The sequence below is a fragment of the Euphorbia lathyris genome, chromosome 8 (genome assembly GCF_963576675.1).
Source record: "Euphorbia lathyris chromosome 8, ddEupLath1.1, whole genome shotgun sequence".
Classification (NCBI taxonomy): domain Eukaryota; kingdom Viridiplantae; phylum Streptophyta; class Magnoliopsida; order Malpighiales; family Euphorbiaceae; genus Euphorbia; species Euphorbia lathyris.
In genome coordinates, this window is record NC_088917.1 from 19342427 (window position 1) to 19360562 (window position 18136).

Below are 18136 nucleotides of genomic sequence, written 5' to 3' on the forward strand. Positions count from 1 at the left end.
TGCTGGGTCTTCAACAGTTGAGCCAACACAACTTTCCCAAGTCACTCAGCTTCTCAATGAAGTTAAAGGACTCAAGGATCTGCTAAGTGTTATGGTCTCCATTCAAGCACAACAACCTAAGCAGGATTCAATCACGAAGATGGCTGAGCTCCAGCTGACAATGGTTCAACATCTCAACACTCTTCAAGGTCAAGTTCAGACCTTATCAGCTGCGAACACTAATTATGCAACTTCTGATGAAGTTAAGATGCTTTTTGCCCAGCTTCACACCGAGCAAATCAAGGCCAATAATCAAATGGCCTCATACTCTCAATGCTCAGTGGAGCAAATTGGAGAAGTTGTCCGTCTGCTAAACTTGAATAAGCAAGAAATGGATACCGACCAAATGAAGCAGAATGAGATACTGCTGAACACCCAACGGACCTTCTCCCATGTACGACACAGCAATATCCAACGTCAATATTATGACTCAGCTCTGCTGAAGACATTTCATCAAGCTTTTGCTGCCTTGTCGGATACAATTACCTGGATAGGTAAATCTCAAGCCTTCATAGTAAGCATGCTCAGCGCTGCTGAACTCAATGTACCAAAAGAGGTCTCAGATGATGGTGTTGCTGTCTTCGACGGAGTCAATGAAAGCGCCGATAGGCTTAAAGAGCTATCCACTACACTGACCAGAGCCGTCTTAACCGACGCCTTTAGGCCTCCTCCTCCTCTCGATGCTGATAAAATGGGGGAGAAAGAACAAGCGGCTAGAACACAGCATGAGCGTAGTCAGTCTCAGCAAAAGAAAAAGAAATAGAAATAGGCTAGCTCAGCTTCTCCTATGATTGTATTATCTATGTTTTTGCCTATCTTTTTCTGTATACTGACTACTTCTATTAAATTCAATACTTGCATCTCTTTATCCAAAACCTGAGTTATGAGTTATTTTATATGATGCTGAGTATTATGTTATTATGTATCTTCAAAACATCAACTATGTTTAATGCTTATAAAACTTGTTGATTATATCCAATGCTGATAACATGTTTGACATTGACTTGTATGTTTATAAAACACTGGCTCATAAGAATCATTGAACAACAAATTACTCAGCGCCCTCTGAATGTTAAAACTTTCGCTTAAACACTGAGTAAAATAGAATATATTCCATGAGTTGACCTATATCCGAAAACTGACCTTAGACTTACTCGATTAAACCTTTAAATGTTTAGAGTGAAACTAAGTCAGTAGCTCAACCCTGACGGGGGAGTTTGCTAAGTAATATTAGGTCAACTATCATGGGGGAGCTCAACACTGAGTTCTCCGCTAAATAGTTTTGCCAACATCAAAATGGGGGAGTTTGTTGAAACACCTTTCCACATAATTTTGATTTGACAAAATTGTTTAAGTGTAATTAAAAATATTCTAAACACACTAAGTTTAAATGCTTTGATTTATTCTACTAATGTGTTTGTTCTATGTTGAGCTAAATTGTTTATAAGACATAAAGACTAAAAGGCTTTAAAGCCCAAAACAGAAGTCAAAGCCCAAGTCAAACAGTTCAAGATAACTCGGCCCGCGCATGCAAAACGCTGTCGTTAAGTATGAAACGCAGCTCAGCGGAAGAAGGTTCGAGAAGACCTTCGGTGAACAACTTCGGGACGAAGCTGCTGAGTTGAATCGACAAAGCGTGCAAGTCAGCAGCTGGGCTAGAACAACTTCCAGACAAAGTGTTTCCACTTTGGGTAAAGTTCAGAAGACACAGAACACTGTCTAGTTGACCTTACCATAAATGGAGAGACATTCTGCCGAGCTGACTAAAAGCTGACCGAGGACAGAAGATACTCAAATCTGATTGGCCGAGAGCTCTGAGCAAGACTGAGTGACAACGACAGGAAGCCGTTTCCCTCCAACGGTTATTTCGAAATTTGAAATGACTGATGTCTCAAACGTCTCTATAAATAGTGCCTTCAGATGCTTCATTCAATACAGAACTCTATCAAGCCATTACGCTGACCAAATTTCTACTCAAAGTTCTATGAAGAAAAAGCAAAGCAATCTTACACCAAATTTCATATCTTTTGTGTAAAAGTCTAGAGTGATTTCATAATCATCTAAGGTGTCTTAGCAATTGTTGTTTAGGACAAATCTTTATCATTTCTAGAGATTAGAAAGGAGAGGCTGAGTACTCGGTTATAGTACTCAGCGAGAGATTAGGATTGAGTAGAGGTATAGAGGAAGGTACTCTTGTCATACTCAGTTTCTAAGTTGTAAAAGGTTTGATGCTCTATCGTTAAAGAGCTCAGTAGAGAATTCAAAAGCTCGGAACGTGATCCGGGGACAGGACGTAGGCTTAGAGGCCGAACCTGGATAAATCTGCTGAGTAACGTATTTCTTACCTTAAACTCCTTATATATATTGCTTGCTTAAATAAACAAAAACTGACCAAGTAAAGAGGTCAAGCTGAGTTGTGCGCATTGAACATCTGAGCTCAGGAATAGACTCTAAGTGCTATCTCCTGACTCAAGTTAAGAAACTGACCTAGTCACCAGTTGACTAAGCCAGTGTCTTGCTATTTACTCAGCGCCGCTATTAAAACCCTTTTCTTAAGAAAAAGAAGTCTGCCCTAACGAAAAAAAAGTTTAAATAGTTCTTAACCCCCCCTTGGAACTATACTTGTAACGTTATAAGGGACCAATAAGAGGCTCGGTTCATTCCTAATATGCATGTGCTAGGAATCTCATTTCTTCCTAGAGGCGTCACGGCGTACTCTTCATCTGTTTCCTTTAGGCTCAAGCGATCATAAGGAAAACATAGCATACGACCTTCGGGATCCCATGCAATGTCACGTGGTATCTTCCCCAAAGGTAGAATGCCCCGTGGTTATCCGTTGAAGAACACATGCTTTCCCTCTTCGGACGTCGGTCCCACGTCACCACTTTCCGCCATTCCCTTTCGGAACTCTCGCTCATAATAGTCAAGTTCATCATCGTTAAGTAGCTCAATTTCGAAGTTTCCTTCTCCACCAACCTCCTCTCCTAGCTCATCTTCTTCTCGACCATACGTAATTTCACTTTTCCCCTTGTTCCCAATCCGTCTTCTCCCACGACCTATCGTTCCCATTGGCTTCTCTTTATGGCTCAAGCCGACTAATTCACGTGCTAAGCCGCTTGACTCAAAAGACTTACTACCACCCAACATGGTAGAACCACCAACATCTCTCCCATCACCATAGTCATTAATCTCTACACATAGTGTGACTTCCTCATTCGCCTCAAAGAGATCAACAAGCCCCGAGCCACTCTTCCCCTCCTCAAGACTAATACCCCCACTTTCCTCAATCATACAAACAAGGTTATGCTTAAGGGGTATTTCATCAAACACATGGGAAGCATCCTTTGTAACATGGGCTTCCCCAACACCCTCACCTACAAACAACCTCTCCTCCTCATCCAAACATGCATTTTAATCCTCATCAACAATTTCATTAACAATAAATCCACAATGATAACTTAACTCTACTTCAACATCACAAACAACCAAATCCTCACTAATAGTAGGCATACCCAAAACTTCCACATCAAGAATAGAAAGCTTTGGATTTACCTCGTCAATGTGTAAAGGAGAAAAGATTGGTGATGGATCTTCAAGAGGGACTTCTATGGCTGTTTGGGAGCTATTCCGGCATTCTTGCTTGAGGCTCTTTATGGATGTTGCAAGATTCCTCGTTAGCTCATTTAGCACCCGAAAATTCTCCTTAGTACTCTCATGATACCTCATCATCATGGCTTTGAGGTTTTCCAACCCCTTGTTGATGGTTTCTTCATATCTTGGAGATAAATTTAGTTGAACCATAGTCGAAAGAAGTCTCCGTTCAAGGAAAACGATCGGCTCTGATACCAACTGATACAGATCGGATTTATCTGATATAGTGACGTGTTAGTTTTAATCGTAAACTAACAAAGAATACCAACTTCTCTAGCTAAACTAGAAGGAGTGAATCCCAATTCATGGACTAAATCCATAGGAATGGTGAAATCCCCATTGTTGAAGGTGAAAACCTTAACAAACTTCACAAGGAAGAAGATATATATTTGATTTGATAAAAGTTAACCTATTACAAAGAGAAAGAGATGAATTTATATCATCTCAAAAACCTAATTGCCAAATTACAAAAGGGTAAATTATCTAACTAATTAAAATACAAATCTAAAGGGTAAATTGGGTTAATGGTAAAGGGGTGACATGGTTGTAAATAAAGAGTGGTAGAGTTGTAAATAGGGAGTGGCAAAGGTGTAATTAAGGAGTGGTCCCAAGCATGAAGAACTTGGGGAGGAAGTATTCTTCCGGTGAGGTTACGCCCCGCGTAACCCTTCTCACGCCCTGCGTGAATGCATCTCTGAGCTTGAAGGTTCTTGAAGGTGGTCTTCACGCTCCGCGCCCTTTCGGGATACGCCCCGCTTATATGCCCTCCTGAAACTGGTTCTCCCGGAAGGCTTGATCCACGCTCCGCGTACTAGACAATACGTCCCGCGTGGACTGCCCAAGTGACCCCCTTCTCGCGTGGTTTCTTCCTTTCTCTCAGCTCCGGATTCACGCTCCGCGTGTCCTCTCTCACGCCCCGCGTCCAGGGACAAGATGCCCTCATCATATTTAGTCAGTTATCTTACTTGCTTCGTCAACTGCTTCCGCTCAACCCATTCTCTCAACTACTTCGACCCCTTTTCCTAATTAACTTCCTACTCCCTCAATGTGATTTTCCTTCTTCAATCTCTCTCTTCGTATGAACTATTTCATTTGACATTCTTTTACTTTTTGGTGTGTTTCAAATGAGTTTTGATTTACTTGCCCCTTGCACTACTTCTTTCTTATTAGTTTTCCCTATGGATGTCCATTTTATATTTTTGTGAAATTCATTAGATAAACATCTTTTATCTGTTGACACCTGCAAATATTCAGAACAGATTGCATAGATAGAAAGAGAGTGGAAGTTATTGGGGGCAGACAAAATGAATTAACTTCAAGTATCTTTTTATGAAAATCCACATCCCATCATGTAAAGAATGGTTTTTCAAGTTTTGATATGTGCTTTTTAATTTTCCTCTTTTGATTACCTGTCCAACTCCCTATACTCACTTCTTAATCTTCATATGTGCAGGTGCATAATGAAATAGGCATATGTAGTGATTCTCCCAATTGGTAAGTAGTTTATACAAACTTAGTTTATGATTTTTGGATGTGAACTCATTTTTTGAAGTAGTACAGATTCATTACACACTATATATAGATGGATGTTTCAATGGTTTTGGATCACACGTATGAGATTTAACCATGACTCTTGGTTCCATTTAAATGATGTGAGTGAAACTATCATTTGACTACTTCTTTGAGAGCCTTGGTTAATTACATAAAATTGATCTCATAATTATTTCACTTTGTAGAATCAGAAAGGTCACAGATTTATGGGGTCAAGGATCTCTATCCATAGTGTGGTTAAGTGGCTAATGCCTAGGGAGAGTTACTTGATTCGAATGCAAACATGGATTCTATGTTATCTGTCTAGACACTTCGGCAGCTCTGGTTTCCTTATTCAAATGCATTTCAACATTACCTTTTAAGTGTTTTTGGTTTCAATTCTTTCAAGATTTTACTAGCCCTGCACAATTGGTAACCATTACATGTTTGGTCCATTTTGATTTCACCTTGGCATCATGACTTAATCAACAAGGACTGAGGACCATTTTGTGTTAATGTTAATGTGATATTCTACTTTTTCCTTCTTTTTAATACTGCATTTGTCAAATTGTAATGTTCATTTTACCGTTTTACCAAATAAGCTCTAGGGCAGCTGTTATGAATGAATCATCATCATCATCAATTAGTTTGGATCATCATAACTTAGTTATATATCTTGAGAAAAGATGAAATAAATTAGAGAATTAATTTTTGAATGCTAAGAATTAGTTTATGTACTATTGAAAAAAGAAAAAAAATATTAGTCAGTTGATGCATTAGCATTAGATTTAAACTAATAGAATTAAACTTGGTATGACTTATAATATTTAAAGTTCTACAACAAATTATTCGGGTATCTTTTTTTTTTTTGTGTGTGAAAATTTTATTGTTGCACTAAATTAAAACAAAAGTATGAAGATTTAACTAAGTTAATACTCTAACAAAAAAAAAAAAACTAAGTTAATACAATATTATTTAAAGTCTAATTAATTTAAATCAATTAGAAGCATGTTCATTGGACCTGTTTTAATTGTCTGGTAGATGTTAGAATACATAAAGGTTTTAGAATACTAAAAAAAAGTTTTATATTTTTATTATTATATCTTTTATTAGTAGAGTAATCGTTTAATTTTTTCATTTCACCAAAAACATTATATATTTTTTTTATTTGATCAGAACATAATCACGTGCATTGCACAGGGTTTCATACTAGTTTAGTTTATATATTTAACTTTTTTTTACTTAAATTTATTATATTTTTTATTTAATTATTGTTCTTAAGATATTTTTCTTATATGCATATTTTATTACATTAGTTTTAATTAATTATTTAGAATTATATTAGACGTTGTTATTATTTATTTTAAGTTTATTATTATTATTATTATTTGAACTTAGGGGCGTTTGGTTCAAACTTTGGAATCAGAAAGCAATCGGAATGCTACAGAATCAGAATCGGAATGCCTATTTATTTATTTATTTTGTTTAATTCGGAATTGGAATTGAATTACTTTTAGAAGTGCTTGGTTCAAATTTTAGAATCAGAATCAGAATACGAGCAAAATTAAAATTAATTAGATAATAATATATTTAACAAAGTAAATAAAAAAATAAAAACCATTTTTTATAAAAAAAATAAAAAAAAAATAAAGACCATTAGTAATAATAAACTTGAACATCAAAAATCAATTTATATTATACATATTAAAAAGGCTTAATACATCATTCGCTCCCTAAACTTGGCCAGAATGTTAGATTGGCTCCCTGAACTTTACAAGTAACTCATTGACTCCCTAAACTTGCTTATACTATATAAAATAGATACAAAAATGCATAAATGCATCTTCACGTATGAACGTGAATTACACGCACGCTGATGTTGAAAAATGATTTGAGAGATGGTAATACACCAGTAAAACAATGACACATATAAAAATAAAAAGCATAAATTAAATCAACTAAATAATGATCCATTTTCCCCTTTTGTTTCTGCAAAAATCTAGAATGTCCTCATATGTTTCCTTTCTCTTCTTCAAGTATCTCGGCTAGCCATGACCATTCTGAAAAGGAGCTCGATTTTTTTGGCCAGCAAATTTTCTTTTTCTGTCAAGAATTTTTTAATCCAAAAAATATGACAAAAAAACTCAATTTTAGAAGCTCTGTTTCCCTCTATTCTTCAACTAAAAAATCAAAATTCTCTAAGAATTCTCAATCATGGCCTATAAAATCACAAATTCAAGAGTCATGGATTCAAAATCACTTTACCCACTTCACCAGATATCTCAAACCCATCTCATAGTCAAATTCCACCAACCCATAAGCTTCTTCGGAGAAAGAACTCATAATAAGCAGAGTATCTCTACAAAAAAACCCAAATTGATTCAAATCTGGATGAAATCACACTTATTTACCTTTTTTCTTCCTCTCTCACTCAATTACACTGCTTCTCCTCTTCAATCACTAATCGATACACCTAATTTTAAATGGATCTTCTTGCAAGCAATGGTGGATTCAAATGGACCTAAAGAGAATTTAAAGATTTAATGGATTTTGTATCGTTTTTTTTCAATTAATAGCTAAAAAAATTTAAAAAACGAGATCGTTAGTGTGGTGATTTCAAGAAAAAATTGAAGAAGATGGTTCGATGGCTTGTTGGTGTAGTGATTTCAATTAAGGAAGTGTGACAGAGGCATGAGAATGAGGAAATGTAGGAAGTAATGTCTCTCTACACGCGTCATTCCTTTTTCTAATCCCACGTGATTTGCCATTAAATGCCACATAGGATTTTTGTGTTTATTTTATACAATATAAGCAAGTTTAAGGAGTGGATGAGACATTCATAAAGTTTAGGGAGTCAATCTACCATTCTGGCCAAGTTTAGGGAGCGGCTGATGTATTAAGCCTATTAAAAACATGTTAAAAAATATATTAACAATATATTAAAAACATATTACAAAGTATATTAATAATAGAATAATATTTCACAATATATTAATATATTAAATAGTGAATATTATAGGAAAAAATAAAAAAAAGGAAACATTATAAAAAAAAATAAAAAAAACAAACAAACTCACCATGTACGTGGAGATGAGGGGAAACCAATTTTTTTTTTTATTTCTCTTATAATCAAATTTGATTAACATAGATTAGGAAGAGAATGACTTATTCCCTTATTTACCAAACACTATAAATGGGAATAACCCATTCCCATTCTCATTCCTTAATGCTTTTTGACCCAACCAAACACTCTCTTATATGAGCAACTCTAGTGGTTGTATTAAGGTACCAATTTGTAATTTTACAGAGGCCTCCAACCACTAGAAGCACTAAAAATCAAGTCGCCAGAATCAAGTGACTCGCTCGATCTAGCGACTTGCTTGCTAAAAATCCACAAGAGGCATACTATACGCGCCCCATGGAGGGAGAAAGACACGCTTAGTGCCTGGTAGTGTAAAGAGCAGAGCGTAATCTTCAACCACGCTTGTAGTGCGTTGAAATGATATTTATTGTGAAAGTTTTGTAATTAAAAATGGCCCACCACTAACATTTATCTCTACTTAATATATTTTTTAATCAAAACTAAAACTAAATGTATTTTAATTTTTCTTTACTGGTGCTCTTTTAAATATTATTGGTGTTTGTTTAGAGTTTAAAAATAAAAAATAATACATATATTTCAGTTCAGAGATTAAAAATAAAAAATAACACATAAATTTCTGGCCATTGTTCATAAATTAAAATTTCTGATCATTTTTCATAAATTACACTTTTAACTTTTGAGAATTAAAAATATAACCCAAATTTCTATATACTTCTATCTTAATTAATTAAAAATAAATAAAATATTATATTATATAATATATGGGACCCATTGAATTGTAGTGTGAGTGACTTACCACTAGAGAGAAATTTGATATAAGTTGTTTTGAAATGGAGAGTTGTTATAAACGGTGATGTGGAATGGTTGGAGGGTGTGCAACCCTCCAACCATTAGGGATGCTCTAATATGTACACAAAATTTTTTTCTCCTCTTTCTCCTATTCTCAAATCCTTCCGCAAGCAAAGTGTGAAGTTTTCACTTACACCATTGACTTCTCGTAGAGACAAAAAATGGGTCATTTTTCTTTAACCTTTTTCCTTTATGTTTTACTTCCAAAATCAAAACATGAAATTTTCACCATCACCACCGGAGGTCGTTTAGCAATGAAACATAAAGGGGTAGTTTTCTTTAAACTTTTTTTTTAATATTTTTCTTTTCATATGTTTTTTGTTTGATTATTTTTCTATGTTTTAATTATTTTTATTTCTTTTTATTTATACATGTTTCGTCTCTAGTGGTGAAGCTCTTAGCCTAGTGGTTGATAGCTTACCTATGCATTGGGAGGTCATGGGTTCGAATCACATCCGGGTCTGGTGGAGATTTTTCTTTCTTCTTTAATGTAAGCGCATTGCGCAAATTTTATAAAAAAAAATATACATGTTTCGTCTCTACTTTTATTGTTTTTATCTCATTCCTACAATGAGGACATTGTATAGTTCAATTGTAGGGAGGAGATTTGTGTGGTATATGTTTATATATTGCATATGAATTCTTTTCTTAATTTGATATTAATTTTTTTTATATAGGTTGAAATCTATATTTTAATAAATTAGTAAGTTTGGAGACCTAATTAATTGTTAGGTAACTTTAAATATATATTGAACCTACAAATTTAGTGTAAATTAACTTAAGGAGTATTAATGATTAAAACATTGTTGATTATATAATTTATAAATAGTTTATATTTTATAATACATTCTTGAGATGGAATGAACAAAGTTTTGCTATGGATTACATTACCTTTTGTGAGAATTTTTTTAGCCTAAGTTAATGTGTTTATACACAAAATTTCTTTCATGGGTTTCCTTATATACTGATCATATTCTAAAACTTATGGGTTTTAAGCTTCAAGATTACATATCATATTAGATTATGCATTTAATATGATAAGAGCATTACAATTACCCGTCATTTTGAACCTTTCATTAGCCATCCGAATACCTTATGTAGCCACTGAGAATATTCTTTTGGTTTAACACATCCCACGCATCTGCTATACGCCGATGACATTCTGTTGTTCTGTAAAGCCACTCTGAGGAATGTCAGAACTATTGCTTCGATGTTTGAGGACTACGGTATCATTGCAGGTCAGCAAGTTATTTGGACAAAACCTGAACTGTTCTTTGGTCAGCAGGTAACAGCTCGAAGAGGTAACAGATTGGCCGAAATTACAGGGATAAAGATTGGCAGGGTCCCCTTCTCCTATTTGGGTATTCCGCTCTTCTCTGGGGCTCCTAAAGCGGCTCATCTAGCGCATATTGCAGATAAAACTACTTCAACTTTTTCTAAGTGGAAAGGTCCAGCCCTCTCAATGGCAGGCATGCTAACATTAGTGAAAACTGTTGTTATGAGTTCACTGACTCACTCGTTCATTATCTACAAGTGGCCCAGAAGTCTGTTAAAGAAATTAGCCAGTAGTATGGGGAATTTTGTCTGGATTGGCTCAGTAACAAAGAAAAAACTGATATCTGTTACTTGGCAGGTTTGCATAAAGCCGATGAATGAAGGGGGGCTGGGAATTAAAAATCTAAAGCGTTGGAATAACGCCTTATTTGTGAAGCTAGCCTGGGGTATCATTGCTGAGACAAGCTTTTATTTCTCACTTCTAAGGTCTCGCTTATTGAACACAGCGGGGTTGGCAAAGAGATGTATTTCATTTTCCTCAGTCTGGATTTTTATTAAAAACTCATATCAGGTTCTCCGGGATCATAGTTTTTGGTTGATCGGGGAAGGCTCAAACTTAGTTTCTGGAATTCGGAGTGGCTACGGCCGACGATTGCAGACAGATTAGGCCTTACGTGGGCTATGCGAGACAGGTGCCTAGAGAGGGTCGATGACTACAGGGCTCAGGGGGTTTGGGAAATTCCAGATTTACCTGCTGATATACGAGCTGACGTGCTCGCGGCATCTCCGAGTGGTAGGGAAATAGATGCGTGCTTTTGGAGGCCAAAAAATGAATGGTTGCTTCACGGTCTCATTGTTCTACAAATGGTTATCGCCTCCGCCTACTGGTCACATTGTTAAACGTTTCTGGCAAGCCTATATTCCTCCCTCGCACTCGATGGTCGCCTGGAGGGCGTTCTGGGGTCGTCTACCGTCTCAAAAGTTGCTGCAATCCTGCGGTATTTTCATTGTCTCCAGGTGCTATCTTTGCAAGTGTCACGAGGAGTCTTTGGATCATATTTTGCTGCAATGCGATTTTGCAAGGCAAATTTAGAATGGTGTCGAAGGGTTGTTTGGACGTAGGCTGAACACAGATCAAACCCTTCAGGACTTTCTTGTTCAGGCCTTGGCTGCCCGTTTTAGCACGCAAGTACAGGTTCTATGGCACAGTGCAACTGTGCATGGAATTTGGGTTCTTTGGAGAGCTAGAAACGCATGTATCTTCAAAGAGGAGCCTCCGAATATTCATCATTCACTCCGGTTTCTATGGGCTTATATCAAGCACTCTGATTTTCTAGGAAAAGGAAAAATTTGGAATTCGCAGGTTGAAAGGCAGGTTCTTACCTCCCTTGCCTTGAAGCCGCGAATCGGAACAGCACCACGTATTATTCATGTGCGATGGCAGTGTCCGCCCGCGGGGTGGTGGAAGGTAAACACGGACGGATCGGTCTTGGCTGGCTGGTTGCGGGGGAGTATTCCGTTCAGACACGGGCTCCTCAGTTTGCTCATTTGCTTTTCCTTTCGAGACTCAGTTCGCGCATATTACTGAACTCAAAGCTGCGATGACAGCTATCATTCATGCAAACAGCAAGAATTGGAATAATTTATGGCTGGAAAGCGATTCAACCTTCGTGGTAGGGGTCCTGCGGAGAAGATCGGGAATTATCCCTTGGCAATTGCACCAAGATTGGGCTAAATGTTCGGGCCCTTGAAACAATGAGATTCGTCGCCTCGTACATCTTCCGGGAGGGGAATCAAGTAGCCGATAATCTTGCAAATTTTGGTCGCAACTGTGAAGATAGTGTTTGGTGGACATCGGCTCCGCATTTTTGCTTATCTTTTATTAACGATAACGTTATTGGCCGTTTGGCCTACAGATTTTGTTAACTTTTTGTATTTTTCTTGCTCTTCTTTAATAATATCAGGCCAGGTTTGGTGGTTTGCTCGGGGGTGCCAACATAGTTGGGATGTCCGTCTTCCACCTCTCCCTTCTTCGTCTTTAATCAAAAAAATATATGTCATAATACTTATCACATAGTACTTCCAAGTTACTTCTCATGTTGTAAAAAAATAGTGAAAAAAGTCGAAAAGAACGAAAATTCTCTACAAACAATAAAAGACAAATCATTATTTTCTTAAAAGAATAAGAAAAAGAAAAAAAACAATCAACCGCATGAATGAACTTAGTTATTTTATATTTGTCATCAAGGTATTAAGACATAGGTTTAATTTTGTTACATTTTCTTATTTTTAAAGTCTTTAATCATTGATTGATTGATTTTCTTTCCATAAACTAGTCACTTTTACCTAGATATTCCTACCCTGACCTAAGTCAAGTCGCATTACAACCCTAACAACGTCCTTTTGATTAATTACATAAATCCATATTAGTAGTGGAGATTTTTATTCGTTACAAGCTTATGGTAATATGTAAATATATTAAAGGAATTGAGTGCAAACATAAACCTCTAAACACTTGATGGTTGAGAGCAGAATTTACTTTGAAAGAAATGTTATACTTGACACTACTAAGTTTTTCAATGATTGATGTATTTTGAAAGTAATCATTTGAAAACTTATATAATCTTATGTTTTATTTAAAAATTACTTCTTAATTAGCTTTATTATAACTTTTCAACTACTATCCATTTGAGTTACTTGAAATATTATTGATCCAAATTACTAAATTTTGGACGATTGATGTCTATCTATTTTAACATATATTAATAAAAAAAGTACTCTAATATTGTGTTATGTTGTATTGAATTTTTTTCTTCGTGTTTAAATGTGTCCTATTTCCTTAAATTTTACTTGGGAATAAGTAATGGTTAAGTGTGGAGAAGTTTGATGTGAACTTTATAAGTTCATATTTTTTTCTATGTTTAGCATTTATTTTGGTACTTTTAGTGTTTATTTAAGTAATTTATTAGTAATTCATCTTTGTTTTAGTGTTTTGTTTTGTAAAGAAAAATTACCAAAAAATTTATGTTTACGATTGCTCTATGTGCTTATGTTTACGATTGCTTTGAAATGTTGTTAATTGTATCTTCTCAAGCATTTTGACGACACTCGTAAGATTGTGATAATAATACCATAATCGGATCGTTATCCAACGATCAAAATTGACAGAGGAACTCATGAATTATTTATGTTTATTAATTAAATATAGTTTATATATATATATATATATATATACACACACACATTTTTTAAAGATATAATAGTATATGACTAGTTTTAGACAGTGCAATGCACAATTTGTTTTTTTTATATATTTTTATGTTTATTATAATGTTATATGTATTAAATATTTATTATACCCAAATAATATTTGTATAGTAAAATCAAGTAATATATTTAAATATATGAAATAAAATAAACGAATGATTTAAAAGTAAAATTAAAATAATATATTTAATTATAGGAATAGTTAAGTCCACATTATTTCGGGAAAATGTCATAGCCCTCATTTGATCATGGCATGGTATGTAATCAACATACTTGGCTTTACATGGTTGAATTGAATATGCTTTATTTCTGCTTTAGAAGCTTTAATAATTCCAGTATCACCATTTGTCTGAAAATTCAAATAGTTGAGAATGCTACAGTGTGTCTGTTTGCTGATCTCAAGAGCGATTTTATCCCCCTTTCCAAAACCACTTGACTGCCATGCACCCAATACGTAGAAGAAATAGCATAAACCAACCACAATCGAAATCGAAACTGAACTCCCAGATCTATTGTCTCCAGATTTCCCCTTTGTGGCCATGTTGTAATCTCGCATGGATAAATAATAAGAACACAATTTGCACACAATGCATACTACAGATTCACCAAACCACCAAAAACCTGTATAGAAAATGGATGACATGCCAATCTGAATGAAAAGGAGTTACAATTAAACCAATACTGTGATCTTCGACCTATGGAAAAGTTAAAGATAACACACTAGAAGACAAAAATTTATATCTATTATAATCAATGAAGTTAAAATTAAACAAAATGTAGATAAGGAAATTAAATACCTCCTTATTTCCACCACAACATACTTCCGTAATAATGTTATTCCTTATTGTGTCTCTTTTAACAAAAATAAAGATTGAATTGACTATAGAAAATTGAGATTTAGTTTAAGAGAGGGACAAACAGGAGAAAAAAACAATCAATCGTTAAAGAAGCCTGATAAAAAAGACGAAAATAGAACTTATAGTGTTTAAGCAAACGAATTGTAGTCTATTTGAATTGATATTGCATCTATACACAGCCATCTCTACACCAATAATGAGTAGCAGTGGCAGCAAATTAGCACCAACAAAAGATTTAACATTAAATAGGAAATTTCAAACAATAGCATCAACAGCCGTAGTGAACAAACGATACTTTAAAGTCTAAACAATGATGAATAAGATTTCGACGCCTTGAACAAAGCAATGAGAGATTATTCCTTATTGTGTCTCTTTTAACAAAAATGAAGATTGAATTGATTATAGAAAATGGTGCATGAGATTCTTCTTAAACACAATAAAACTCAAAGTCAACCAAAGTCTAAACACATTGAAAGCATGCATTTTAATTTCTTTCCTTCTTTAACACGTTAAGAAGAGCTTATAGGCTTTCAAGCAATCCTATCTAGAGTGTGGTTTAATATGGTGCATGAGATTCTTCTTTAACACAATAAAACTATCTCTATAACTAAAACTATCACATTCATTTAGCACGTGTCTCTTTATTGAAAAAAAAATACATTAAAAACATAATTCATTTAGCACAGGTCTCTTTATTGGGAAAAAAATTTGGGGATTTCATTTTATATTTGGATTTTATTACAGTGAAAAAACATATGATGAACCACATATCTAAAAATGGGATTTTCTCTCTTTTTCCTTTAGGGTGGAACTCCATCACAAAGATGGTGAAAGTTGACAAAGCAACAGAGCACAAGACCAATATGAGAGTTAAATTTAGATGAAAGAAATACTATAGGTCTCGAGCAGCATATGGCTTCTACTTCTCTACATAATGCTGCAAGCACATCAAAATCATATACTATGAACATAAATGAAAATTCAGGCGTGATCAGCTTCCAAAAGTAAAAACGAAAAGAAAATAAATGTTGTGAAGGTTTGCATCTCATTCTACCATTCGGAAAGAAAATATAAGAAATTTAATTATGTTAGACGTAACCTAAAGAAAATATAAGAAATTATAAGAGAGTAACATTCCAAATATCAGTTTCATATCCCCTACATTCACAGTCAGGCACTTTCCATCTCATCGAACTAAGTAAATTTATTCCGTTTTATTGGTGGACAAAATAAAAGCAAAAATTAACTCGTCAAACAACTTCAATCGTTTTCGAGATCAACAGTTGAACAAATGAGAAAAAATTAGAAGAATTCAAATGTTTACAGAGACCCAGAAAGACAGATAGTAAGGGTAAAAAGTTCATTAAAAGAAACAAATGAAATCAAACTTGAATTTAATCTATACAATAAAGACGACGAAGAAGAAATTAGAAAAGAAATTAGAGAATAGCAGTTACCATAGAAACAACGGATAGGCGACCGGTTCAGAAATAGCAAACAATTTCAAATGATTTTAGGCGAACCCAGTTCAGAAAGAGCAAACGACACAAAAACAAAAGAGAAAGCAGGGGTAATAGTAGTTACCATAGAAACAGTGGAAGTGAGAAATCATTGCATGGCGGAAAGAGCAAACCGATCCTTAGCAGTAAGAATAAAAATAAATGAACGGTTAGAAAATACAGATCACTAACAATTGAAAAGAAATTTACCAATGGAGTAGAAGAAATGAAGACTACGACATGAACAATGAAGAAAGAGAGAAGAGCAGTTACCATAGCAGTTGGTTCTAGTATAGAGAAGCAACCATGGAAGATAAAGTGATCCCAGTTTAGAAAGAGCAAATCGATCCCAGTTCAGAAAGAGTAAGAGCAAACGATTTTAGGCGATCCCAGTTTCAGAAATAGCGAACGATTTTAGGCGAACCCAGTCCAGAAAGAGCAAACGATACGAAAACAAAAGAGAAAGCAGAGGTAGATTGAGAACGTGGGTTTGGAGAACGATTTATGGTTTATGACCATCTGTATGCAAAACAAGGAAAAAGCTGTAAAAAGAGTTATAATAATAATAAGAAATTGACACCTCAGCTCAAGACAATTCTGAGATATAACACCTCAGCACTACTAACTACAAATTTAGTATATTGTATAGATTTATCAATTATTTATCGTTCATTTATCTAAATCGTTATTCAACGACCTAGATAATCTAGTTAATTTATAACTGCTATCCACCAATTAAACCCGATAAATTAAATAAAATTATATATTATTGCGTTTCCTAAATCAAAAAGACAGACTTACCATATTTTATCAATACACGATTTATCGATTATTTATCGTTTACATATCGAAATCATTATTCAATGATTTAGATAATATGTTTATTTTACAATTGCTATCCATCAATTAAACCCGATAAATTAAAAAGAACATGCAAATCACTATCTTTATAACTTTGGTAAAACTGGTGAGTAAACTCATTATATTTATTAAGTAAATATAACAACGAACAATTGATAAATTATTTACCGTTTATTTATTCGAATCAATATTCGATGATCGAGATAACATGGTCGATTTATAATCACTATTCAACGATTAAAACCCGAAAAATAAAATGGAATCATATATTATAATTTAATATTCATATATAATATAAAATAGTATCGATGAAGCTGAGGTGTCACTCCCTCATTTTTTACTAATTAAAAATACAATGTATTAACATTTTTTATTTCTCATAATTTTTAAAATTTTAAAACTGCTTATATTTTTTCATTTTCTCCTTTAATCTCTCCAAATCTGATATTATCACTTTCTTAAAACTGATGTCTTCTATTTGTATTCTATTTTTTCATAAAACTACTTTTTCTCTATTTTTTCTACTTCATCTCACATCCCCATCGCTCCATTCCCTTTTGGTTAAGTGACATTTCGAGGCTGTAAGTGTTTTTTTCTCAAAACCCCTTACCTGAATTTGTTATGGAATATGCAATGATAGTTCTCCTTATACTACTCACATACTCTGAAACCGGCTTTGTGGCAAGAATTTATAGTTTGAAACATTGAGGATGGATATTTAGTGAAACCGTTTGATATTGTTTCTAATATCACCTATCGTGGCTTCCCTTTATGCACTTGAATTTTTAAATATGCAGGTAGAATCATAGAGTATGTATGGATTATAAAGGTTAGTAAAATAAGTGATTGCAATTGTACATAGAGATCAGATGAGCATATGCTGAAGATAGCTCTGCTTATATCACTGCACTAATTGTTAATGTGCCTACTAATATGATACTCTATTTTGGTACATAGGTGCATGCTGATGTAAGGAGTAGCTTAAATACTATTGTTACTCCTACCATGTTATTAAACAATCAATTATATGCTACTTATCTAAATTACTAAGCTCTATTTTATATAAAATGAATATAATTTCATATGTATATATTTTATGTGTCTGCCCTGTGTTGGTGACTTGAGTGAAAGGTTTATGTATTTGTGTCTGATATCTCTTTAGTTTGACAAGCTAGTTTTCGTTTTTTTTGTAAAATTACCATGTT